The 27,482-nt window shown below is 36.7% G+C and overlaps 1 long non-coding RNA gene across 1 annotated transcript; it reads right to left on the reverse strand.

The window, feature by feature from the left end:
* Positions 1–1,802: 1,802 nt before the first annotated feature.
* Positions 1,803–27,482, reverse strand: LOC110357106 (uncharacterized). Its single transcript, XR_002410553.2, has 6 exons — positions 26,813–27,482; positions 12,483–12,568; positions 10,327–10,531; positions 9,656–9,831; positions 2,741–2,818; positions 1,803–2,060 (listed from the first exon to the last, which is right to left on the reverse strand). It is a non-coding gene; the product is annotated as an uncharacterized LOC110357106 (long non-coding RNA).

Consider the following 27,482-nt stretch of genomic DNA (forward strand, 5'->3'; position numbering starts at 1 on the left):
TAAATAATAACTCTCTAAAGTTACTGGTAGGTGAATATGTTGTGCAGATATTTGGGTCAATGCTTCGCAATGCAATTTGTTCAGGAATATTCGTTCTTCGGGGTTTTGTTTGCTTGTTTCTAACAAAGCCAGCTAGTGCATGCTCCGTAACATTTTAATTTTATTTTGAAATGATTCACAGCAAGCTTTAGGCTTTTATACGTGACACAGGAATGTATGCAGTTTTATTCCTTTAACAGATCTGTAGTTCAGCAGCATACAACTGAGGCGTATTTGTGAGCACACAGCACGTATTGAATTGAAAATTAATGTCAGAATAAGATCATTTGCAACTAACCGGGATTTCAGTTTTGAACTGTGATCACCTTCTTCGCTAAGAGAATCCTTCATAAGCTTGACTCTGTGTTTGGTGTCATACTCAGGCATGAATTCAAAATATATCATCTGCCCATACAAACTCACACATTGCAGGAATCAATATTTGATTATTAACATAATTGAATTTTAAATTTTTACCTAAAAAAGACAGAGTAATTGAGATGTTGTATTTGAGTAAAGTAATTGAGATGTCATATGTACACAGGCAGAATGTCAGCAAAAGATAAATAAGCTAACTTGGAATGAAACAGGCGTTTTACAGACAGATATATCAGCCAAGTCAAAAGATCCTTGGTTCAGTGAAAGCTCCTAGCAACACCATTTAACACAAATTTTAAAAACATTATAGTAAAATGTCATAGTATACTTCATAGAAGATGCTGTTAGTGATGTATTAGACCTCATTTGATTGATTTCTGTTAAGATTAGGAGCTTACTCGGTTGACAAAAGGAAAACTGGAATACATACTAAAGTAATTTATACAGGCTGTATATTGAGAGCAGTTTTATTCATTGTAGAAATAAATCTACTTCTCTATCTGAAGCTATCAATTAAAATGGTAGCCATTATTCATGAAAATAAATATATAGTGTGTTATTCATGACAGGAGAATGTATCATGTGTAAGTGGTCAATAAATCATTTTAGGGGAAAAGTGATATGGAAAATGGTGGCACTTAAGATTTCACTTTTCATTAAAATTGTAACTGCAGCAAGCTGTCCACCAGAGATTCGGTCTCTGCTACACAAACCCATGTGAGGAGGACTCGTTCAGAAGCTTGCAAAAACTTCTACCCCTTTGTCCAGTACCTGACTCTGCTGACTTCCAAAACCCACCAGAGATTCTGCAAAGGGGCAATACAGGGCCATGCTCTCATATATAATGTACTCAACATCCTGCTTGGTTTTGAAACCTGTATGGCTTTGAGTAAGAATCTGTAACATGCACTAAATTTGCTGAGAAGAACATGTGAAAATCTGCTTGCAAAGTCAATGCTATTAGTAATACAGAACAATAGGAGAAAGTCTGTTTTACAGTTTATTTTACTACATTTTCTTATTTTCCTTATCTGCTTTTCTTCTTGCTCTGTCAAAATATGTCCTTAATCTGCCATCAATGTCACCTTGCTCCTGTTTAAATCAATAGGCCACCTACTCTTCAGTGATCACACTCTCCTTTTCAAAACACTTAATTCCAATTGCTTTGCTTTGATGGGACTTCCAACAGAGGTTAAATTTAGTGACAGGGAAGATACTGGCAACTCAGATCCTGCTAAGCCATCATCTCAGGTGTATGCTATATTTCATATTCTATATGTAACCCCATGAAAAGATATTATGCCTATAAAACCAGCCTGATACCTAGGAGACCTGGTTATAGAAAATGTTGCAAATAGGATTAGCATTATAATGTAGTTACATACCAATAGATCTTCTTGCTCCTCCAAATGTATCCCATGGCACACAGTCCTTTTCCTTCTGCTGACTGGAGAGGTGGAGAAAAGGGCAGGGCCAGAAAACTTTTTTTTTTTTTTTTTCATTTCTAAGGTCCAGAACCATCTTGTTGACAGTACAGAGCAATCAAGAAGCTCAAAGGCTGCATTAAGTAGTGTCAATATAGAGCTCTCCTCTTCCACCTTCCCCTTGGGAGATACAGGTGAGCTACATCATCCCCATTTCCTCTGCAATTAAACATTGTAGAAAGTATTTCTCAACAGGAATTAAAGATCAGCCACACAGATGAAGACAAAGGAACTAACCATCTTCCAGGTTTCAGACTGAAGTGAAAGACCTGATTTAGTTAGTGAGAGTTTTGTCAACAGAGCTGGGCTCTGAATGCAGGAGTTAGTGGCTTATGGCAGTTCCCTTTTTGGCTAGTTAGCATAACTTTAATAATTTTTCAAGTACTGCTTAATATTATTTGTTTTATTTTTTTTTTCATGTTTAATTTTTCCATCTAACAATCTTTCCTTAGATTTTCATTTTCAGAGGTTTTCTTTAAGAGGAGTTTTTTAGTCTGTTTTTTTACCTCTTACGATGACAACTAAACTGCTGCTGCAAAGTAGAATGGTGTCAGGTTTTACATGTTATAGTGGCAATAGAGCATCATGAAGTCCTCCGATGTATCTTACCTCTCTTGAAAGCTATCAGCTTTTATTTACAATGCACTCATAGCACACTGTCATAATCTTGTTCCGTGCTGACCTTCTGGCTCAATGAAACTGGTTTGATGGGAGAAATTAGACTACCAGTTATGGTAGCACAAGTGCAATCTCCATGATATTTGTTCAGCTGCTACAGAAGCAAATAAAACTCCAAGTGAATTTGATTTGTGCAGGCTGTGTATTGATATCTAACTTACCGACAGTACAGCTCTTCTCTAGAACCACTCACATGATCCATCAAGGGTTTTCAAAACCGTGCAGCAGGTTACCTCTTCCTAGGAAGAAAGCAGAATATGTATCATCACATGTCCACACAAATATAGGAGTTTAAACTTCATGTTCAATATTCTACATATGCCAAAAGTTTAATCTATAAACAGATGTACACATGAAAATATATGCATTTTCATTATTATCTCCTATTTGATAGTATCCAAACAACATACAGTCTTAAGTTCATTTTCTGCCTCCAGTGTGCTAAGATGAAGATGTAGTATTATAATGATATAATAGTAATATTTAAAAACAAACCAGAAACTCCTGCAATTCAAGATCACCACAAGTTGTAATGTGTCGATTACTCAGGGCAGAAGTTACTCCAAGCTACTCCAGTCTCGCTATTTCCCAGCAGCTCCCTGCATTCCCTTCAAAAGTAGTCCTTGCAGTTTCAGGTTTTGAAAGGCACTAGTTTGAAGTATTGATTCTTCTTAAAGATATCTCATTGTCTTCTGGAATGCAAGTTACGTGCATGAAAGTGTGGTAAATTAGCATGTTCAGCTGTTGCAAAAGAACAGTGTGTTGTGGGCTAAAGCAAATTTGGCATGTAAGGGGTTAATGGACTGGTAATGGTAATTTTGATGACATTGTGAAAGGAATGAGAAGGTTGGTACAAAAGAAAGTCTCATAAGATGAGGTTATATACTGTCTTCTCCGAGCTGGCTGAGGCTGGAAGGGCCTCAAGAGATTATTACTGAGCAGTTTGAGTTGATTTGTTCTGGTTTAGAGTTTGTGGTTTTGGAAATAAAGCAAGCCCTGAGGAAGGGGATGCAAAGAGAAGATGTATGGTTAGGGACTTTATTTTTCTTTGTACAGCTTGTGAGCCTGCACAGTGACTTACAATTAGCAATAAAGTCCAGACGGTCCTTCATAAATCATGAGCAAGGTGAATACTTTACCATCAGAAGAACTGAATACCTTTAAAGAAAAAAAAAAGCTTTCAATGAATACCTGCTGAAATTTAAGTCTTAATTCATTCCAGCTATGCTTGGGCCTCTTTTAGATTCTCTTTCTCTGAACATTCAAGCAAGCAATCATTGCTCGTAGAAACCAAAATTTAACTACATAGGTTCCATATTCATATCAGATAAGGTATATTTTTCTGTGGAATGGGAAACTAGTTGAAATGGCAAGGGGGAGAAGAGGAAATCTTCCAGAAAAACCTTATCAGAGCCCTGCAATAGGAGCAGCTGAGCACCCACCTAAAGAAATGTCGTTCCTATAAAGAGAAGCATAAGTATAGACATCCTGTGTGACATTGAGGAAACCAAACCACATATATTTTATTAATACAAATATGTTCTATATATTATAAATACCTATACCAATATACATTTGTATAAATGACATATACATTCTAAAACTCTGCTTGTTATTTTAAAGGTGATTATAGGTCATTTGCTTCTTTAGTTTATGGATTTTCTTCTCCTTAGAAGGAGGATTTCAAAACGATTGTGGACTTGCAAGAACCTGCTGCAAATATAAGCCTATACTAATAACCAACTGTACACATACATAAACAAGACTGTCAAAGTGATTATAGAGGCCAGAAGAAGAAATTGAAAATAGTTCCATATGTAATGCACATGTTGAATTAGCACCCTCAAAGGCAACTGGGTATTCTATTATCTTCTGATGATATATGTCTAAACCAAAGACTTCCTTATCTCATGCATGCGTGTGTACACATCAAATCTGAATGATCAGGCTAGTAAGGCCCGTTTCATTCTCACTGCTTCTATACAGGGGGTGTCACACAGCTGAAAATAGTAGCAATGCTTCAATATAAAAGAGAACACATCGATTCTCCTGCTACTTTTCCTCAGTCTTCTTGGTACTGGGTAAAGAAGGAGAATTGTGCTGGCATTGCAAACTCTTTCTAAAGCAAAAAGAAATGCAGCTGGGTCCTCCACTTTCATGCAGAAAAAAGGAGAGGGCTATGATTTGAGATGTGCATTCTGGAGCTCAAGCCTGTGAATTTATGAACACTTCCACAGCCTGCTAATTCCAGTGGAAGTAGGAAATGGCTCACACACCACAGGAAGTTGAGCCCTTATTTATACTAATATCAGCTTTTATGTTTTAACATAACATTTATGCCTGTGCAATCACAGATGAGATTTTCCAACCTGAAATTTTTTACTGCAGATGAATTACTGTAATTACATCTCACTAAAGCAATGACAAAATACTACCTTTTCAGCTACAAAGAAAAAAGCTGTAAAGAGAAAAGGTCTTTCCATGCTTGAAAATGAATCATACTTGTGAATGCATTCCCTGGACTCACTCAAATTCTGAAATATCATGCATGGGCGGCATTCATGACTAGGAAAAAGACAATAAACAGTGTAGATACCCAGTGAACCCTTCCTTTAACCAAGTAAATTACTAGTCTCAGAAGATATTTCTCTTAACAGGGATGACCTAATGAACAGAGTCATTAAGACTCAAGAAAATGCCAGGTGTGCTCCATCTTCTTACTGTATTGTCTCTTTTATTTAAACAACAAAACTGAAATCACTTGCAAATTTTAACAGCAGCTAAAAGAAATACCTACGGGATGGGGGTGCTAAGAAGAAAATAATTGGGTTTTCATATGGAGAAAAATGATTATAGGATTTGAAAGCATATGTATTGGAATTTGCTAAAGACAGAGAATATGGTGGGGCTTTTCTCCAAATTCTCTTGCTGATAAATGAACCTTAATGCTTAAAGCCCTTCTAATGAAGACAAGTTTACCATGAAATAAAGTTGTCAATGATGAGCAGAAAATAGAGCATTTGTAAATAGAATGAAACACAGAATGATAAAGCACATCCAATTTATGCAAAGATGTGCTTGCAGCAGTACGATAAATAATATCCGCATAATCAATTACGGAATAAAGACAGACTGAATAAATTGTTTTCTGGCAATTTATGGAAAGCCTAGCAAAAAAAGGACAATTCAACTTCAGCCTTCTAATAAGATTGTCTGACGAACACTAAAACCAAGCTTACTAATGATATAAAGGACACAATATTTATAACCATCTATTTTCATTAGCAACAGAAAATTCGAAGTAGAGCAAGAGTAAATTCCTGTTTTTTAACTTAGAAGGCAAGATATACAGTGTAATACTAAAAATATGTACATATATTTGCTCTTACCTGTACCTGAGAATCCTTGAATAAAAAACATATACAGATTGGGAGAGGTCATAGAGAAAGCCAGAGAAAAATGTATTGGGGGCTCATCAGTAACTAACATTAATGGGATACTATATGTATTTGAATTCATTATAGTAGATGTACATTTAATAGTTGGATGCTATGCCCACTGGTCTCAGTGGGAAAGTTTTTATTGAGCTGGATGGCATAACACCGAGCCTTTAAAGAAATTTTGGAACTATCAATACTTTGAAGTTGTAAAGTTGCAAATCGCATAACCATTCCTTTTCAGAGCCATTTACTTTATGATCCCAAATATTTCTATGATGCATATAGCAGTTTTAGAAACCTTCAGTAACTGTTTAGTACACCAAGAATATTAGAATGAGTGAAAACAGCCATTTGCTATCCAGAGATTAGATCTGGAAGATAATGTCACTGAAAAAAAAAAAAAAACAATTCTCCAACACCCCCACCCTTCCACCAATCAAAACAAAATCAAAATTAAAAAGAAGATATTTGGGACCTGACAACACATATAACATTTGCCCCTAAGGAAATTCAAATGTTTGTTAGAATCCGCATAAAACAACTAGATAACCAACTTAGGAAACATTTATCAGTTTATGACCTTCAGTCTAAGCAAAACATTAAAATTCACATAACCTCCAGATTCACTTTCCTTATAAAACATTTAATGACGCCTGTAGCACTACTTGCTTTTTTAATAAATACAATACTAGATTTGTTCTGGTTTCATTCCAGCATTATCAAAACCTCTCTCTTCATTTATTCATGGAAAAGGTACAGTCAGGGTCCAGCAGGCTAAAGTTTGTCATTTTTCCTGTTCACATGACACAGTCCTAATTTCATCAGCTAGGCAGATGAAAAAAAGACAATCAATAGTCAGCAGACATGACCCTGAGTGTGATGTTTGATTGTGACTGATAAGAGAGAGTGTGAAATCCATTTCCTTAACATTTGCTACCGACTTTGGGATTCGGCTAGACCTTTGAACCTACACATGACACCTCTCTTTTGGGGACTTGATAGCAAATTTTTCATCTACTGCTATACAATTAGCATGTTTGAAGGTAATCATACCTTGATAAGTCATGGCCTGATTAATGGAAACACTTAGTTGTTCAGAGACCTAACATATCCGCAGAGGTTTCTTTTCAGCCCGTAAGTCTTCAGGTGCTGGTCAGGCTTCACTGCCTAAGTGCATACAGAGTTACTTCCTCAAGTCTTTACGCCTTATTCAGTACATTAAGACTTCACTGCACAAAGCTTTATGTGCTGAAGTGTGGACCTCTACAGAAAGACTTATGTACCAAAAACCTGAAAAGCAGTTGCTGCTCTCCCTGACCCAGGCAGCAGTTACACACAGAAACAGGGGCTGTAAAGGCCCCAAGCACAGACTTCAAAAAAAGCATCCAGTGTAAGTCCCCAGAGCGCCTTTTAGAAAGGTTAGAAAGCATGTGCTGAGACACCTGTACACACGGGCTTTTTGTTGGAAAATCTATACCTTACATAAAGTGTGCGTGTATGAGAAGGTTAAAAATTTCCTACAGGTTGGAAAGGGCCATGACGGTGAATGGAAGTGTATGCACATTGTATTGCACATGCAGCAGATCTGTGAAATGTTAGGGCTTCACTCATCCCTGAGAAAAATGTGCAGCTAAAATAAAATAGCAATGAACTGTAAAAAATCACATTCTGAACATAATAGGTTGAAGCATAACATCATATAAGTTACTTTGTGAAACAAAATAGCAACACTGTTTTGCAATAGTGCTTGGTGTTTAGGATTTGACTTTGTAATACTGGTAGAAAAACAGTTCCAGCTTCAATGGATACATTTCTGGACTCTTCCAAGTGCTGCACTTCTTGTGCAGGCTCATATGGCACCAGGGTTAGAAAAGTCAAAAGGCTCATGCAGAACAAGAGTGCCAAGCCCTCAGTGGAGCACCGATAGAATTTCCAGTGAAAGTACCTATTCTAAGCATTGTAAGCACCAAGTATTTGGAGACAGGCTGCTGCACTGCAGTGAACCTATGTTTCAAGTGGAAGCTAAAGGCACATGGATATTTCTGGATGGAAAGATCCCTTCATAAGACCTGGGCTTTTTTCACAAGAAAAAAACAAATCAGCATTGTACCTGCTGTACAGATTTACTTCATCAGAATCCTCCATTTCTAAATGCAATGAAGACCCCCATTTTTCTGAATGTCTGCGGAATTAATTCTGCAACCCACTTTCCCTTCTAGTCAACTGTACAGCATCAATGGAAGACTTTCCTGTCAAATAACCTACAGGAAACAGTATGTAATATCAGATTTTTTCAATAACAGATACTGATAACACAGAAAGTTACACTTTTGGCAATCATAGGTACTTAAAAACCCTTATCACAACATTCCTCATAGTAGAGGAACAAAATGAGTAAAAACAGAAAATACCTGATAAATAAACTTATGTTTCCATATCAGAAGAGTGTTAAGCATCTTTGGAAATGTAAATCCTTCATTTAAATTTCATGCTGAAATAAACTATTGACAGTGCTCCCTTCTGGAACATAGAAACTTCTTAGGCAAAGACCCTGCCTAGCATGAAAGCATTAGTGTTACTTAGTGCTGCAGAGCTTCCTTCACAGGGGGCACACGCTTGTGTTGCTCACAGCAAAAAGCCTGAGCTTCATTCCACTTAGATCGTGGTTGTGTGTGGTTGTAAAAAGCCTCATCGAAAACCAGGGGAGCCAAGTTAGAGGACACTGTTTCCATGATGGAATTGCAAAATCTAAGCATGTTTCAGACACCTTAATGTCAGGTGTTTGGTTCATGCAAAAAATAGGATCAAAATATCCTACTTTGTGGGAGAAAATGCAAAGATAAACACTATGAAGTTTTCCAGCCTCCTGAACCCATTCACTTTCCTCGCAACAGAGGGCTACCTGAGAATACGTTAAAAGAAATAGTGAAGTTTCAGGGTTTAACAGAGCCATTCACTACCCTGGATTTTGAAAGAAAACATTGAGAAACAAGTTGTCATTAGCAACTGAATACATTTAACAACATTGGTAGATGGGATTTTTTTGTCTAGACAATGTATTTTTAAAATGATAATAACTTCAAGCTGACAGCAAATTGCACTACAACACGTGAGGAATGGAAACAGTTCTGACTCTAGTACATTCACCTGTGAGATACCATGTGTACGCATTTCGCTGGTTCCCATCAGCTTTCTTTTGAACAAATCAAGCACACAATTACCCAGGGGGGAGGGAAATAAGAAGGGGTTGGAGGATATATTTTGTGATGTGCATAAGACAGCATTAGTGTCCCAATAACATTCTTACCAAAGCCTAACAAGGACATACTAAACATAAGACATGTGAGAAAATAAATGAAAATAAGTGGAGAAGCTAAACATTTATTTCCTTTTATGTAATTCTGGTGATGAGCACTATTTCATGATGTGTTTTGCCTCTAAAGAGATGCGTGACCCAATAATTCACAGTTTTATGCTGCCATAAAGATGATCTGAAGCTGACTACCTGTAAAAACTCATGCAAGGAAATTTTAGAGGCAGTATTAAAAATAAAATTAAAAAAAAAAAAAAAATCACTCAATAGCATGAAGTAGCCAGAATAGCACGATAGCATGAATGTTGATTAATTTCACTCACCATCATGATATCTTGAGATCACAGGTATTTCCAAGCAGTAATCTGTGAGAGATCTGATCATCCTAAAATAGAGGCAGCAAAAAGGCACACAGTCCACAGCATATCCTTCAGCTGCATTTACTGTATCTGCCATTAGCATTGGCCATAATTTGCAGTGGTTTTCTAGGTTCTCTATCCTGTATGGAGAAGCAGTTTGGTAAGAAATGCTGAAAGACATCCTTGAACACCCTTCACCTGAGTTGCCTTGTGTGTTCCTTAGCAGCAGCCAAGGATCTGGGCCATTAAGTTCAAAGGATATAACCTACTCAAACCTTAACATTCCATTTAATGTTAATTTATAATTGAAATCTTATGGAACCACAAAACCTTTATTATCTTTATTAAAACCAAGTACATTTATGACAATCTGAAACTACAGCAGGATTCTGGGTTGAATATTTCATTAATGTAATTTTTCTTTTTTATTTTAAAAGAAAAATCTTGGGGAAATTTAGTGAATGCAAGGTCTTTATGCCCTGCTTCAAGAAAGTACCCACATACTGTTAATAGAAAATGCTGACTTTAGTGAGACATTGAATATAGTCTGAGGTAAACATGCAGGTTCCTTGTCAGAGGCTAAAAGACATCTTCCATTGTCTGAGAAAATGCTGTATAAATATTCCTCTACATACCTTGTCATATATTCCACTGTAGCATATTGCAGCTATTCTGACTGCATTCTTCTCTAGGTAAGGGCTGCCACTCATCTGATTTTTTTTTTGCTTTTTTTGCTTTGACCAGCTCACACAAGGGATAACGATGTGATTAGCTATGTTTTTGTTTGCCTCTGACATCTCATGAGGTGATAGGTCTGGTCCATTAGCATGGAGTACTTTGCTGCAATTTGCATACATTTAAGAGAAAAATGTTTAATGTTATTATTGCAGCTAACAAGATATAACAATTAAAAAAAAAAAAAGTTATGAAAAAATAAAATCTCTGACACTTCAAAGCAGAAAAGTTTTCCACAAGAGAATAATCCATATGCATGCAGAAAACTGAAAGGATGCTGTGGATGTAGTGCCTGAAAGATTTTGAAGCATTGCTGCAGTCTGCGGAAACAACCATGTGTTGTCTGATACAGGGACCAGTATTATCGGCTATGCTGTTTTGGTCACTTCTTGGCAATTTTTCTTACCTTGCAATTCTGAAAAGCAAATCAGGTGTATAGTTTGACCATTATGCTAAGAACTGTGGTTTTAATAAATGAAACATTCCAGAGCTCAAGAAATTTCACTTAGTACTTGTAGACTTACACATACTGGAATGTTTTGGTTATTTGTAAAGTGGAACAGCATACATTTTCTGGAAAACAAAAACTGGAAGGGAATATACCCCCTCCCCCGCCCTGCCCCTTTCAGCCACAGAGAGAATGAAAATAGATATTAGGTTAGGTGCAATCCCCAAAAGCTTTAAAAAAAGCCAAAGCAATCTTCAAGAGCATCATTTTTCACGTTTCTTAGTGCATGGAGATTTCTCCGTAGGCTTTGGTAAACTCTACAGGAAGAGGGAGAAAACTTGCATGAGTTAGCTGAAGAATTCATAGTCCACAGCTATTCTGAAGAATATTGTATGTAGAGAGATACTGCCATGGCCTTACTAAAGGAATCAGCCCTTTTCTATGTATAAAATCTCCAAGCAAGAGAGAATTTATTGAATGTAAGACTGAGCTCTTTCTAAACAAGTGGGGGAAATGAAGAGCTCTTTCTTTTCCCTCTAAGCCACTTTTGAAGTGTTTTCCTACAGAAGTCATGCAGAGCATGAGAATTTCTGTGCAGAGCACACCTGAGGCAGAAACATGACTGAGATTATTTTAGAGAAACAAACAACCATTGGATGAAAATCTAGCACAGTGCTCATGATACCTGGTCACCAACATACAAAAGATGGTGCCACCTCTCATTACATTGCAATACTTGTCTGTTCTTTGTATATGTTGCTCCAGCACAGTAGGGCCTGGTAATAAGCATGGTTCCTAGGAGCAACTGCAATATAAATAATAATAAGAGCATGTTCCTTATTGTAAGTATAAGAGCTCTAACCACATCCAGAGCTTCTTTTTAATTGGCATGGTTTTGCTACTTCTAGTGAAGCTATGGCAATTTAAACCAGCTGAGAATATGATCCAGAGTCCTCAGTCCTTCCACTGTATGATTAAAATAACTTCTAAAGATGATAGCATCTAGAAAATTTGATGGTTTGAAAGTATATCAGTTTTTACTGTAATGTTTTTAAAACAACTAGAAAGGAGTTTAGTTTAAAAAAAACCCTAGATAATGGCTATTTTTTCCATATTATATATTCAATGAATAATACTCCCAGAAAATTAAAAATACTTTTTTTTTTCTCACAGTTGCCCTCTTTGAGCTTTTTGATTAGTACAACACACATAAAGAAGCCATGTGGGTTTTGAAAAAGTAATATTTTTAAGATAGATAGACTGAAAGGGGATAACATGAACACAGAACTTGAGATCATACTTATATGGCTAGATCCCTACACAGATCCTTTTATAGGAGTGTGTCTTATTTAATATGCCTATTGAGAAATGAACATTTGTAGGGTTAGGATCAGAACAGGTGGATATTCCCATTGATCTCCCACTGCCCCTTCTCTGGCAGTTTTGTTTTGCTGTTCTTTGGAGGTTTCTTATTTATGTAGTGTCAGATCTTTTTCCCCATCTCCTATAACCACAACAGATATCATTGATCCTCACCCCTAACTCAGCCATCTTCAGGTGCTGAAACTTTTGATTTCTTATAATGTCACAAGTAGAAACTGAACTCACCCCATGAATTTCAATGGTGGCTTAAAACATTTTTTTTTTCTTTTACTGCTAGAGCTTCCAGGATTTCTTCTGTTTGATGTCAAGAGCTATGGACATGTAAAGAAAAGATCAAAGTACACTCCTGGTTAATAAAACTCAGCAAAAGTTACTGCACACAATGCTGATAAAATTAGACTTCATCAAAGAATCATGGATGGCTAAGGATCAAGGGGAAACATTCAAAACCAGGGTAGAAATATTTTTTAAAAGCAGAAGGAGGAAGAAAAAATGGGTTTTAGAAGGGCAGTGGGGAAAGGTGTTACACATCATTAACTAATTTCATATTTTCATTTTCACACTGGTTTACAGATGAAGCGTTGGAGAGTAGATTAGAAAATCCACAGCTTTATAATATTGGTGATGGTCAACAAGCATGTCTTCTGAATGAAAAGACACAATATTTACATTTTATATCCTAATACATCATAATTAGATTAGATTTTAAAATATGGAAAAATACAATCTTGTTTTCAAGAACAATAGGAACAAGAACTTTACAAAATAAGACCTTTAGGTATTAACACTTATTTAAAAAGGCTTATTAATTTAGAAAAAAGGAAGGAAATACTTTAAAGTAACCCATTTTTTTTCCTTTGTAAAGAATTCATTAAACAGGCTATGTATCAGAAAATAACTCTATGCTTCATATTAGACTAGTGCTAGTTTTAATTTCCTATCTAGCATTGTGCAATACCACCTCTTTCAAGGAGCAAGCATTTCTGTAGGAGATATTATTGAAAAACTAAGAATAACTAATTAAGAAATAACTAATGTCATAAAAAAATTATGTGTCTCACAGCTAACACTATATGCCCTATGTGATAATTTGAAACCACACTTAAAAGTTACTGTCAGTAACATTCTTCTTCTGGAGGAGCTAAGGAAGAGCCAGTTGACCACATCCCTGAAAGACCAAGAAATTACTGTTTCAAACTGTGAGGATGGCTCTCCTCTCCCATGTTGATTACTCATGCCAGAGAAGATAAAATGAAGGAAAACTTGTGACAGCCACACAGAGATTAAAACCTGTGGGCGTTTCTTTGCAAACAGAAGTCATATTCCTATAGTCTGTCCATCCTGCACTAGTCTGCTACTTGGCATGTGAGAGAAGGTAAATATTTCCCACAATGAGACAGTTAATTTAGATGGTAGCAGCAGAGATGACTATTCTTATTACTTTCTTGCATTTTGAACATTGATCTCAACTGCTATCACTCAATGAAACTCAGAGCAATAGGATGAGGACATTCTTACTTTGATCTTTCTTCGAACAGATTATGCAGAAGAATCATCCGATATGCATGTGTGGATTTGTTATTTTTGATGATGAACATTGATTTAACTAGTGGACAAAAAGAAAAAAAAAAAAAAAGAGAGCCAACTCCCTAAAATTCAGAAAGCACCAATCCTGCTCCTAGGAGACATCACTGAGGTGAGGTCACATTTTACTTTATGTATTAGTGTTATAGATTTAAAGTATTTTTAGTGAGGTTTGCAAAGCTCCCTGGGATTTGGCAACCCAGTCACAAGCTATGAAAAAAAAAGTGCTTTCAAGCAACTGAATAACTTCCAATATCAGTTTCTATGGCAGAAGAATTAAACAAACAGAGCTTTGTACATATTTGTGCTGATTACTGGGGAAGAATCTTATTCAATGGACATTTGGCAATTTGGATTCCAATACCCTCTTCCTCCTGGTGTGCATTCAGAGCAAAAGCATAGTGTTTTCAAGCTGTTACTCACTAGAAATACTTTAGAAATTGTGGTTTTGAAGCTAACTAAGGTTATATTTGAAGTCCATCCATACCTCACCAAGTATTTGCTAATCTTGAGTTTTTCCTTTCCTCCTTATAATTTCATGTAACTGTTCTTCCTTTTCTTATTTTTTTAATATGTTCCATTTACTTCCTTCCTTTCAGCTTTTCATACATATGCAGTGCATTTCACATTTTCTTCCATCTCTTTTCTTCCTTTATCCTGTTATTTTACTCCTTCCTTTTCCTTCATCATTTCTCTTGTTCTTAGATACACCACTTCTTTCACTCCATCAGTTTATTGATTGACAAGCTGATGTATTGCTTTGAAAGGGTTCTCTAAAGTAATTTCAGTACCTCAAGAACATTTAGATGTACACAAGACATGCTTATTTTTAGTCCATTAAATTGTCATTGGAATATTGAAATTTCTGGAGAGCAGAGACAATACTCCATTTTGCTTCTTCAAACATGCAAGTTTACCAAATAGGCACAAAATACATACATCAGAGTCATACCCACCAAATTGCATTCTGTACTCTGAACTGCTCAAATCAGAGTCTGCTGCCAAACTGTTTGTGAGAGTATACAGGAAAGTACACAGCTGTGGCAGTCTCAACCTAAATGAATAATGCAATATCAACATCTGTAGGATTTTTGAAATGCTAAATGTTCAGATGTGCAGCCTCTGCTGAGGACACAGATGGTAATGATGTTGTTGTTCTTGCAGTGGTTCCCACCAGAAACAGATAGAGTTCCATAATCAGACTGGACTGTTAATACCTGAAACAATATTTTAGCAGCACTAGCTCTTAATGCCTCACAGAATGATAAATACTTGCTTTGTGGGTTGCATTTAATTCCAAGCTTTGTTAAGCTAAAGAACTCCAGTAATGAATATGGACACCTTCAAGCACAAATACAGATGCCAACACGAGTTGACAGCACTCAGCAGGTGAATTTAAACTGACAGTTTAAGGTAGAAGCATTAAAATAAATTTTTCATTTAGTGCAAAAAACATAAGGAAGCCCTATGTGTAACTTAGCAAAACACAAGCAACTAAACAAATCTTCCTATATAAGCAATAGCATTATTTCACCAGTTTGTATGTATTTTTCTGCTTTTTAAAAAACATCAGTACACATTGCCTACTGAAAGAATAAAAAAGTAATAAATCTAATCTCTGAATACAGGAAGATAAATATATCTGTTCATCATCAAGTGTTTTAGGGCCCTGATGAAAGAGAGCACAATGTCTTATTATTTATTCTTTGTCCGTGACTTTTTTTCATAATTAAAAATTGTGTTCCAAAGGCATTAAGTAAATACAAATGAAGTGTTTTTCTCAAGTTAGATGATGTCTCTGGAGTCAGAACAAAGCTAAAAGAACTACCTGAAGAGTCAACATAAAGTTAAGCAGAGATGAGAGGCAGAGGAATTATAAGAAGCTAATAAGGAAACCAATGGCTATATAAAATAAGCCTCTGAGAGAAGGTATGATGTCACCAATCAATGCAACTAGACAGTTGTAGTGCGAACGCTTGATACCAGACACAAGTTCTTCCAAAAGATCGAGGATTACTTCATTTGTGCATTGACACAGCTGAGACAAGTATATCAGAAATTTTAAAAACTTCACCCAATCTGTAGAACAATATTTGAAAGGCTTAAACGACAAGGGAAAAACTGCTAAACCAGAAATTCCAGGAAGCCTGTCCAGCAAAGAAAGAAAAAGATGCATCAATTTCAACATATGTTCTTGATTAAAACTTTGTATAACTTTATAAATTTTAATAACCCCCTGTTCCCTGTTTATTTTAATTCTTATGAAAAGATCAGAACATCAACCACAAGAAAGCTGACATAAACAGCAGTTATCTTTCCTATTTAAATGCAAGAAACATGATTGTCAAACATCTTGGATTTCATAACCAGGAAGCTCTTTAAGCCACTGGCATAATTTCTCAGGGAAGGGATGAGAGGTGGTTATTCCTGCAAACGGTCTGCAGCAAAATCTGAGAGAGACAAGGTTTTGTATCACCCACACTGTTGTTCTCAGGAGCTGCTTAGCGGCTTTGTTGGTCTCATTTTTATCATGCCCAAACTACTTAGTCTTCTACATCTTGTGAAGATAGGGAGTCATGTGCTTCTGCTGCTTGCTGACAGAGATATCAGAAAAAGAAGATTCTTATTTTCCTTTTGGGAGCTTCTCTTTGAGTTTGGCTCCTTCAAATGTTTTGAGTTGTTGTCTGGTAGAAGACTGGCTTGGCTCTGGGACTGCTGATGCCAGCTAAGTAAAGCTCGCAGATGATTGTGCCTTTATCCCTTCAGCAGAAAAATAATTCTCCTATTCCTTAAGTGACACTTTGAAAAGGAATAATTGTTATCAGAAGCATTGGGGTAGGGGGCAGGGGAGCAGGAGACAGAAGGAAAGATAGATAAGAGCAGCATACCCACTTCCTAATGTCGAGAAGCCCTACAGAGCCCTGGAGTGGAAGATCCCAGGGGATCATCAAGTGGGCAGTAGTTCAGTAGATTAATCACCTCATAATACCCAAGTGGTCCAAAACTGTGCACAAAATCCTCAGCTATAGTTTTAAGAATGAGAAAGTTGCTATAAAACAGAACCCCTCTGGTCATACCATTCTTTTCAAGGAAAAATAACAGTATACTGTTCTTCCCATAGGAGAAAGAGAAGCATTCATAGCCAGAGAACGGAGGCAGATTGTGAACTCCAGGGTCACAGAAGCTGTTATAGCCCAGATTAAAACCCAGTAAGAGTTCTTCTTAAGCAGAGAGGCAAAACTCAGGATCTCTGTGCTGTAAATTGAAGAAGAACTTCAGCTAATAAAGCAGCAGATAGGGACAAAATGTCCAGATAGGTATTGGAAACACACATGCAAAAGTGTGCATATAGCACTGGCCAAAAGTGATGTTAAAAGTTTTACAAACTTTGAAAAAAAAAAAAAAAAATAGGCAGCTCTAGGATTCACGTTTCTACACGGAAAAAAAAAAAGAAAAAAAATAAATTAAAAAAAAGATGAATGTACACCTTTACGCACAGAACATTAACATTTTGCACATGCAGGAATCTGAGCTTCAAACTAAGCCACAGAGGGCTGCAGTGACTTGCCCAAGGTCAAAATATAAAACCCATGTAAGGCTCTTTGATTGTGATTTGCTTTCTAATGTAGAGAATCCTCACATGCTGAGGGAACAGAAACACTTTTCAGGCATACAAGAGCTGCATCCAACTAATCTACTATTCATATATACTTTAAAGAATCTAATCCCAGTAGATGTTTGTTCACATCACAAAGCTACCACATATTTTGAAATAATCTGTTATAGCTGGAAGACTCTGTAGCAGAAAGGCCCAGAATCCCAGAATTGAAACAGAAGACATGTTACAAAGCAGGATCAAAGGATACGCTGACATGTGCATTCAGGAAGCTGTGACAATATCCTAAGCTCTGTGAATACCTTGAATCCAGGCTATCTGGCGTTAATGTTCACATGTAAAGCATTTTTCAAAAATGTAATAATGGTGTTAATATGGTAATGTAACTTTTGCTGTCTTGTGAAATTTTCTAATTGATAAAGCTTCTTTTGTTTTTCCTCTTAGGAATCTTTTTCATTTTCACTACATCTCCTTCCATTGCTCAGCTTCTCAAATAAAAAACTCCCAATATCTACTCAGGTACATTACATAAAAGCTATATTGTCTGCTACAATACTCTCAGGCCAGTAAGAGACTCACTTTTTGGTAATATAAGCCTCCTGCAAAAAGCTGAGCCTGATATAGAAAAGCCCTTAGATACTCTTTTAGCTATTAAGTTGAACAGTCACTGGAAAGAGGTTCACAATTACACATATGGTGAAATACTTTGGTGATGTTGGTCAGCAGAATTGCTGCTGAACCAGTTTCCCTCTATGGTATGTGTCCTAAAAATGCATATAGTTCATACATATTTTCTGTTTCTTAAGAACACAGAATCATAGAATCTTGTTTTTCTGATATGGCTGTCACTGGAGCAAACTCTGCTTTCTGCTGTGCATTTGCTATGCAAATAAATGAAATAATACTCTACAAAAGAGAATCTAAGCATTTTTGCATGACATCTTAATGCTAAACAATCTGATAACTGTGGTGTTCTGACCATTGTGGAAAGTCTTTACCTATGTAGGCGCCTATCCATATGTCTAAGTATATTTCTGTTTCCGTAAACAAAACACCTCCCCAACTGAGGAAGATGGCATATAACAGGCACTGATTCTACAGGTTAGCAATGCAAAGCCAAAGAACAAATGATCTGTTTGGAAAGATTAGGATTTGTAGATCTTAGGAGTGTTTCAGTACGTTGAAGAACCTCATAGGTAGAGAACAAAATGTTTTATGAAACCTTAAATTATGTAAAATACTGAGATGTATTATACGAGGCATTTTAAATAAGGGCAGAATAAAGGCTAAATACTTCTGAACAGTCTCAGAAAAATTAATCCTTCTTAATTCATGCACCATTACTAGACTCTGATATTAAAATGCCTCCTGCCTTTAGGCTGATGTGCTTATAATTATTCACTTGTTTTAATTCATATTGTATGTACTCTATGTATTTTTATGCAGCACCAATTGTGGTGGCATCCAACAATTAAAACCAAGCATAAATTAATCTCTCATTTACAGGCAACCATCTTCAATTAATGAACTAAAAGACCTTCCACAGTTTTTAATTAAAGTTCTGAATAAGCCAATACATCTCACGTAAGTCTTACGAAATCTGAACTTTTCAAGAGGACCTTTTTAACAACACCTTGGAGGCCATTTTATCCCTATTGCAAAAATAATAGCCTAAGATTTTTGTCTTTCTGACTACTGTTGGGTGCCCCAGGACTAAACAATATCCTCCCAGCACCACTTGAGCAGTAGTTAGTGAGTTAGTGTATTGATTCCAACCTCAGAAAAGCTAAGTTTAATCTTTTAGCACTGAATCCCTGAACGACCCTGGGAGATAAATAATGATATTTTGTATACAATTTCTTTCTCTCACAGAGGCACCACAGTGCTAAGTCAGGGAGTCAGTGATAATACCATGTAGAAATTGTAAAATCTTTTCTATAAATGTTATTACAACCACTAGTCAGCACTTGCCTTTACAGGGTTCATCCTCAGACACAGTGTCTGAACTTGGACCCAAAGGTACTATTTTGGGTATAGATCCACAGCACAAAAGAGAATTCAGGGCAAAACCTCCAGGTTTCTCTCTGGGACAGGATGAATGTAACAGCACCCCTCATATTTATTGGGTTTTCGCAGTTCCTGAATAAGAAACAGCATTCAGTGGCTATTGTCAGAGAACAGATAATGTCAATACACCCAGCAGTCTAGTGGGTTTTCCTAATAGCCACATATAGTAACATGAAGGTAGCTGAACCGAGAATTTGAGATACATAGATCTCCCAAGTAGCCATCCTCTCAGATGTAGTACAGGAGGCAAAGTTACCAGATATGACCAGAACAAGAACATGCCAACGTGCACTCAAGTAGAAAGAAAAATTTAGAAATACAGATACATTTCTAACAGATGTAAGTTACATAAAAATTTTCCTTTTTTAACCCTAATTTTGGGCCACATTGGCCCCAAGTCATCCTTGTGATGAAATTTTGAGAGATTGTGGCAAAGATCCAGCACCCAAGTAGCTGAGTCCTAAACTGACAGGCTGAAAACTAAAAATTGACACTGCCTTTAACTTAGCACTGACAACCACTTTTCATGACATAAGAAAGCTACCTGCTCTACAGATAGAGACATATTTGATTGGTGAACACTAGATTATCAGTATTTAATGTGAATACTTTTCACAAGTGTGTTGCCCTGCATAACATATATTACAGACTGAATTCTTGGAATGCATTCATAACTTAGTCGTAGTGGGAATCCACAACCACAATAAAATAACACACAATACAGCGTGGGTATCAAGATTTAAGTACACAGTAGAAAAGTAAAATTATACCGTACTCATACTTTGAAAAAATAGCAGTAAGACATTATATTGGTTTTAAAGATCCTTATGGACTTTGGCAAAGCTGCTATCTGCCTTCAGATGTAGAATGGTATTTCTGTTGTTACGTTTTGTAGGTTAGGAATATTCATGTCAAAAAGAATGAGAACACTACTCATCAGTATTTAGATTTGAAAGACATGTGAGGAGGATATCTATATTAAGCACTCTCTCAAAGGAAATAGGAACACATTTAAAATTTTAGAAATAGAGCTATTTTTTGCAAACCTAAATAGAGATTTACCCTATATATCACTAAACATGTAGACCTTTTTCTAAATAATTAGTAGAAATTTTAATCAATGTTTTACCATTTTCCTTGGGATAGCCAATTAGAATATTTGGGGTCATTAATCTGTACAATACTTTTTGATTACCTCACATGCACATGCATATATGTATATGTTTCTATAAAGATGATAGTTATCCTATATAAAGGACAAGTTCACGCTTTTAATCAGAATAGTCATATAACTTAAGGGCAAAAATGCTCAATAAGGAGCCAGATAAGTCTCCCTACAGTGAACTCCTGTATCTCTCTACCTCACCAAACAGCAACCACCATGTGTAGACAGAATACTTCATGAAATTAAATAAATTGTACCATGCAGAGAAAAGAAACCCAAGCAATTCCAATAGCATGATGTAATGAAATGATAATAAAGCCAGATTTTACAGTTCTTCCATCTGTCATATACTTGTCATATGTCCATTGTCTTAAACTTGCCATCCTGAATTATATGATACTCTATAAATCAGCTTTTGACTTTAAAAGTTACAGAAAGTTACACTGCAGGTTTGAATGGCACGTATGTATATGTACTCATACATCCAGTTCTAAAAGGAAAAAAACATATTGGAAATGTAAACACAGACACTGATAAATGTCATAAATACTTCCATTTAGAATTCCTGACAAATATAGCAGTATTTAATTCCACTTTCACTTACTCTATTTTCTAGAACCTTCTAAAATTTGACTCCTTCTTATCTTAGCTCATTCTCCTGATAAACCAAGTTCCCTAGGTCCCAGACCTGGCTTATCTAATCTAAGATATCCTGCCCAATTAATTCTCATCTATTTTGCAGCAGGGTTTATTAGCTGAAGCATAATGACACACTGAATTCATCGCCTGGCCAACTTAGAAATCAGGCACAAGAAGCTTTTGTCTCACTCCAAAGTTGTGTGGGCACTAGCTTTGTTTGCCAAATTCTTGCCACAATACCCTCTACCTTGGGTTCACTCTCTGCAGCTTTCCCACACTTCTCTTTCCTAAGCAGATCTATTTCTTGTTCCCTTTGCATCTGTGACAGGCAGCTTTCCTCCTCTCTCCTCTCCACTTTACACCAGAAACAGCCAACATCTTTACTGCAAAAGCTGAAGCCTGTGAAGGCTGGAAAAAGTCTCCACAGAACAGTGATTCTGAAAAATAAAAAGTCTATATTTAGCTGAGTGAGCCTGGGCAAACAGGGATAAATTTTCAATAGATGGCAAAGAGCACAGCCCTGATACAGCAGCCTCTCTCTGCCAAAATTTGATCACTTTTTTGACAGTCATAATCCATAATTGTTTGAAATTCAGGTTTGCAAATACTTCTCTATGCTAATGAGTGAATACTTTCAGAATTTTATGAAGTCATTCAGCTCAAGTAATTAAATCTAGGTGAAACTTAAAGCAACTGAAAATAAGACTCTGAATGGTAACTACCAAGGAACACAAATAAGTGCTTCTTCTTATCCTCTCTCTGAAAAAGTTGACCTTTAAACCCTTCTTACACAGACAAAAATAAGTCTAACAAGTTCCTCTTACATTTTGCAGCTTTTAATTTTGATATGAAATGAACAATCATTACCCAACACAGAGGGTGGATATGCTGGGGATGGGCACGCTGTGTAGATTTCTGAGCAGTGCTATTTCATGAGGACATCAAACACTTGCCCAAAGAGAAAAAAGGCATCAAACAGTTGTCACAACTCTCTCAATGGAAGAACAGTGACATTACTGAAAATTTTAGCGATCTATAGTTTATTTTATCCTCATGTACTCAGGCAGGTGGACTTTACAAAAGAGGTCTCAAAGCTACGGTCACACAGGGAGCAGTAAAACAAGTGCTCAAATACTGCTCTGTGCCTGTATTTCAGACATTATCTATTATTTTACAGGGGCAAAAAGAGGACATCAGTTCCTTGTCTGCTTCTTCTTGTAAGCGATAACACTTCAAGGAATGGTGTCAGTGCCAGTTGTGATGATAGATTTTGTAATATGGAAGCTGTTTCACTAGGAGGTAGATGTAGGCCAGCAACCTGTGACTCCCATGAACATGCTCAGAGATGCTAATGCAGGGAGCAGAACCAAACAGTTTTCTGAAGCTTTCTGTAATTTTTAAAGATATTAGAGAAAGTTTTTACAAAAGGAAATGTCATATTGAAAAGCTGTCAAACTTTTACAGTTCTCATGGAGCTAAAAAACCCCAATTTTCCCCCACCACCAACCTCCTCCACTCCCCCAAAAAAACACTTTCTGTGCTGCTAGGAAATTGAATCAAAAGGTACCAAAGATACATCCTCATCTGAAAGCCATAAAATTTGAACCTGGGAACTTTTTCTATTTTATATATTTTAAAGCCTAAAGAGCCTAAGAGTAAGACTGGGAACAGTTTTCTCTTCATGTCTTAAAACTTGTCCAAGCTTTTATTTGCTTGTTCTGTAAAAGAATGAAAAACTGAATTCTCCAATATTTTTCATTAAATTATAATAGAAACAGAAATCATAGTTACTCTAAGTGCTTCAATTCAAATCCTCATCTATTATTTTCCTAGTAATTGAAGGGCCTGAAAATGTTATAATATGCACCAAAGGTCAGAGGTAAATGTAATTGAACTTCTAGCACAATGGATTTACACACTTATAATAAAGTTCACTTTTACAGGGAAAAACAAAACAAAACACACAAAAAAATGCAAACAAGCAAACACAAACAACCAACCACCCAACCAAACCAAACAACAACACTTAAACTTGGTATAACATTGCAAACACTAGCAGTACAAAGAAGTTGCGGGGGGAGTGACAGGGGAAAGAACTTTTACAATACAAGAGTATTCGAAATTCTGATATCACTCCTGGATTCCATCTGAATTTCATGCAGAATGAGATTAATAGAAAGCTATAATTTCATTTCAATGGACAAGCGATCAGACTCTAGATACTGTTGCTGTAGTGAACTTCATACCAAACTTCAATGGAGGAAACTTTCACAGGACAATGTTAGATATTGTTCTGGAAATTGGCTTGGGAGAAGTTACTCTTGTAACAATGTGGTAACATTTTCCCTACAGAAGGACAAAAAACATATCATCAATTAAATTATGAACTTGATATCTCCAGCAGCATAAGGCACAAGCAATCCAAGGTAGCTCTTCCATCTTGGTCTCCTCTGTGCTAATGTTAGCAGGATTTCTAGATGGTTCTTCCTTCTTTAAATTAAATAGGTACAAGATACAGTGTTAAGACTTATACTTGGGACTTGATCTTGTAAAAAGCTGAAAGTCCTGAACCCATGTAGAGCCAAGGAGTTCAGACCACATTCTTGTTGAAAACTTGTACATAGCAGACTACCAATGTCTTTATTTCTTTTTCTTTTATTTTTTCTCCAGAAGCCACTGTTTTAGAATTACAAAAGCTGTTAACAAGAATTACTCTTTTTCCTCTTTTCCTCTCTCTCTTTTTTTTGGTTGTTGTTGTTGTTGTTGTTTGGGGTTTTTTTGTTTGTGTGTTTGTTTGTTTGTTTGTTTGTTTTTTGTGCCCCCCCCCCCCCCCCCCCCCCCCCCCCCAAGGCTTTTGATAAGGTGGTTTTCTTCACAGAAGTTATTGGTTGGAGTTTGGCTGGGTGTGTTTATGAGCTGTGTTAGTGTTTCCAGCAAGCGGTTGGGACAGGGACCCTTATGAACAAGCCCTATAGATAAATTTTCTTGCCTCTGTAATGCTGCATACCTTGTGTTCATCAAGCCTTATGCCTTTTTCCAATCTTCCATGAAAACTCAATAAGCAACATCTAAGTAAAGAAAACTACACTTCATTGAAGCATAGGATGAAGTTCCTCCTTTTTGACTGATGATTGCTCTTGTGCAAGTGTTGGTAAACACTAACTAGATGCTAAAATTGCCTAGCTGGACTGCTCAAATGTGCTATGAGATGTATCTTTTAAGTCCTAAATAAGCCCTGGGTGTTTTTGGAGGTACATTCTTTGTGGCGATCAGGCAGTATTGAAGCTTTAATACACTGTTAAGTTTTCTGCTTAACAGAGGAAAGGAAAACTTAAGAACACATTTTGGGCTCCACTGTATGCCCAGGATTTTAACATGAAAAACAGCAGCTGTTTTTTCCTATTATGACTTCCCAGTTGGCAGATTTTCTGCTCAGAGGGCCTACCACCTGGTCTTATGCCAACAGAAGCAGGAACAGTTGGATTTAGTCTGTGATTAAAGAATAAATTCCCCTTCCTACAGATAAAAAGTCTACATTTTATTAGAAGGGATACGTCACAGAAAAGTGATGACAAAGCTGGTTCTCACACTCAGGTGATCTGGGGAGGTGATTTTTTTGGAGAAGTCCACCCTGTTGACTACAAACGATGTGCAGAGCCCTCATCACCAGCAGCCCCCCAAGGCTGCTCTTGGTCACCAGAGCAGTAACTCTCCTCAGCTCCGGGCTCCTGCCACATTTCCACACTTCAGATATATGTCCTATATGACAACGGGATTGCATTGCCTGTAATAGAACCAGGTCTTGTTCTTCTTAGGCGAACTGCAATTAGCCTTACATTTTTCTGTCACAGACTTCACTATCCTGGTGATCACTACTGATATTTAGCGACCATTTATATCCTGCACCAAGTGAAACCATAGTCACAAAAATCGGAAAACATGAGTGGATACACTCACGTAGTTTTCACTAGTTTGGTCCATAATGAGGATTGCCTGGCTGCTTCCACTTCATCTGAAGGACAAGAGCAAGTGTCTATTGCAGTTCCTGGCCAGAGTTCATTCTCTGCAGGCAGCATGCCATTTGCCTTTGAAAGAAGGGGAGGAAATGGCTGCATGTTATAATCACCAGGCTATTTCAAATGTTAGCTGTGTATGTCCAGTTAGGGTCTGTATTGTCTGGAGGTTTTTTCTGATCTCATTTGTTTCCTTTGGTTACTGTAATCACAAATTTCCATTTCAGGGAGGCAAAATGCATTCAGAGGAGAGAAATCTACTCCTCCGGAAAATTACCTACATCAGGCATTTTGTGCAGACTGTTAGAGAGCCTGGAAAACAATGATTTCCTAAGTACATGGGAAGCTTGGAAAGATTCACTTTCTCACACAGATTAGGTACCTACATGCAAGCAGTGAGATTACTGCTGCTTCCTTCCCTCTTTTCTGTGTGCCTCACTGCAGAGGCCATAAACTTAAAAATTTAAGGAAAGTTGATTCATACACTTCAGCTGTAGGCCTTACTTCTATTTTTTATGAAAGATTAAGGGCAAACCTCTAGCATAAATGTCTGTTTTCTTCCCTGCCTCGGTACTAGTGGTACACTACGGTCTCTCTCATACCCATGACAAAACTGATCTGGGCTGTAAATCAACAACACTGTGAAATATGAGTGCCAAACTTGTGTGAAAATCTCATCCACATTGTGTTATGCATTATATCCATGCATGCAGCTGCCACAGTTGTGACCTGAAGCTTTTCCCAATGTTTACATCAGGTGACACCTTCCCCGCCCCGCCTAAAAAAAAATAGTAAAATAAAACGACAAACATCAAATCCAAACACAAAAAAACCCCAAACCCGCAACATATATTCAGGATTTCCCTTTGGTGATGATTTGGGCATTTTGGGTCATTGTCTGTAAAACAAAAATATTTCTCTACCTACTGCAAGTGCACATACTTGTTAAAAACTTGAGCCAGCTCCTGTGGAAGCCATTGGGATTCTCTGAAATGATTTGCTTGTGGTTCATAGCAGGCCCTGAAACGTCTATATTACTAAAAATCACTGTTATTTCCACTGAGGACCTTCTTTTGTTTCTATATGAAGTATTTATAAGAAAATATTGAACAGTATTTCACAGTGACTCAGTAAATAACTCATGTCATGCTTATTGCCTTTGAGTGGTAATTAAAGATTTAGGGCATTCAACAAAATGTCATTGCTTAATTAAAACCAATACAAATCTTTCCACATTAAAATATTTGCCTGTTGCCATTCAGACTTTGTTCTAGATATACTATAGGATTTTTCTAGCTAATCTTACTTAAAGCAAGCGCTAAGCTATTTTTCCCTGGATGAAAGCTTTAAAAAAATCATATTGCCTTAATCTTACACTGTTAAGAATTTTAATATGTATTTATTCTTCAAACATGTGGTCCCATATGCATTATTTAATTTCATTAGAGATAATGGGCAAATAGATACTCACTATATTTTCATACTGCTTGTGTTTCTTTGTTGGAATTGTGGAGCTATAATCCAGTTATTATCAGATAGAGTATTATAGACTGTGTCAGCCTCTACGACTGGCTCTCGGGTCCCTCTCCAGCAGTTCCTTGATCTATAAAAACACAGGCAAACCTTTAGTACCTTCAAACCAGCAAAAACTTAGCTCAGTTTCAACATATCCTGGGCAACAACATACCCAGAGAAGCAAAAGAGACAGAATACCACAAAGGAAAGAGAAACCTGAGATCCACATGTATTGTCCCAGTGAGAAACGTGAAGTAGGATCTTGCCATGACTCAAGTTCAAAGGAACTAGCTGGTGTCTTCAGGACCTTCGAATGATGTATTCTGGGGGCTTGAATAGCAGAAAGATTTAGAAGCCTAGTCTACATAACCTAATGGAAAAAAGGTCACATTCACTTCAACTTAGAAGCTTGAAAGTCTGTGCCATCTAATTCCTCTTTTTGGAGCTGTGGATAAAAAATTAGAAAGACAAATTGTGTTTAAAAACACCTTCTCGCGTAAGTATTTGTATATTATTTTTTTCCTGGATGAACAGTTTTTAGGCCTATTCTGCAGTAAGAAGCAGCAAGGGAAAATGACACTTTCACAAAATAAAAATTTGTAAAATTACCTCAGTGAATCAATATA

Source organism: Columba livia, chromosome 4 (genome assembly GCF_036013475.1).
Source record: "Columba livia isolate bColLiv1 breed racing homer chromosome 4, bColLiv1.pat.W.v2, whole genome shotgun sequence".
In the NCBI taxonomy this organism is placed as follows: domain Eukaryota; kingdom Metazoa; phylum Chordata; class Aves; order Columbiformes; family Columbidae; genus Columba; species Columba livia.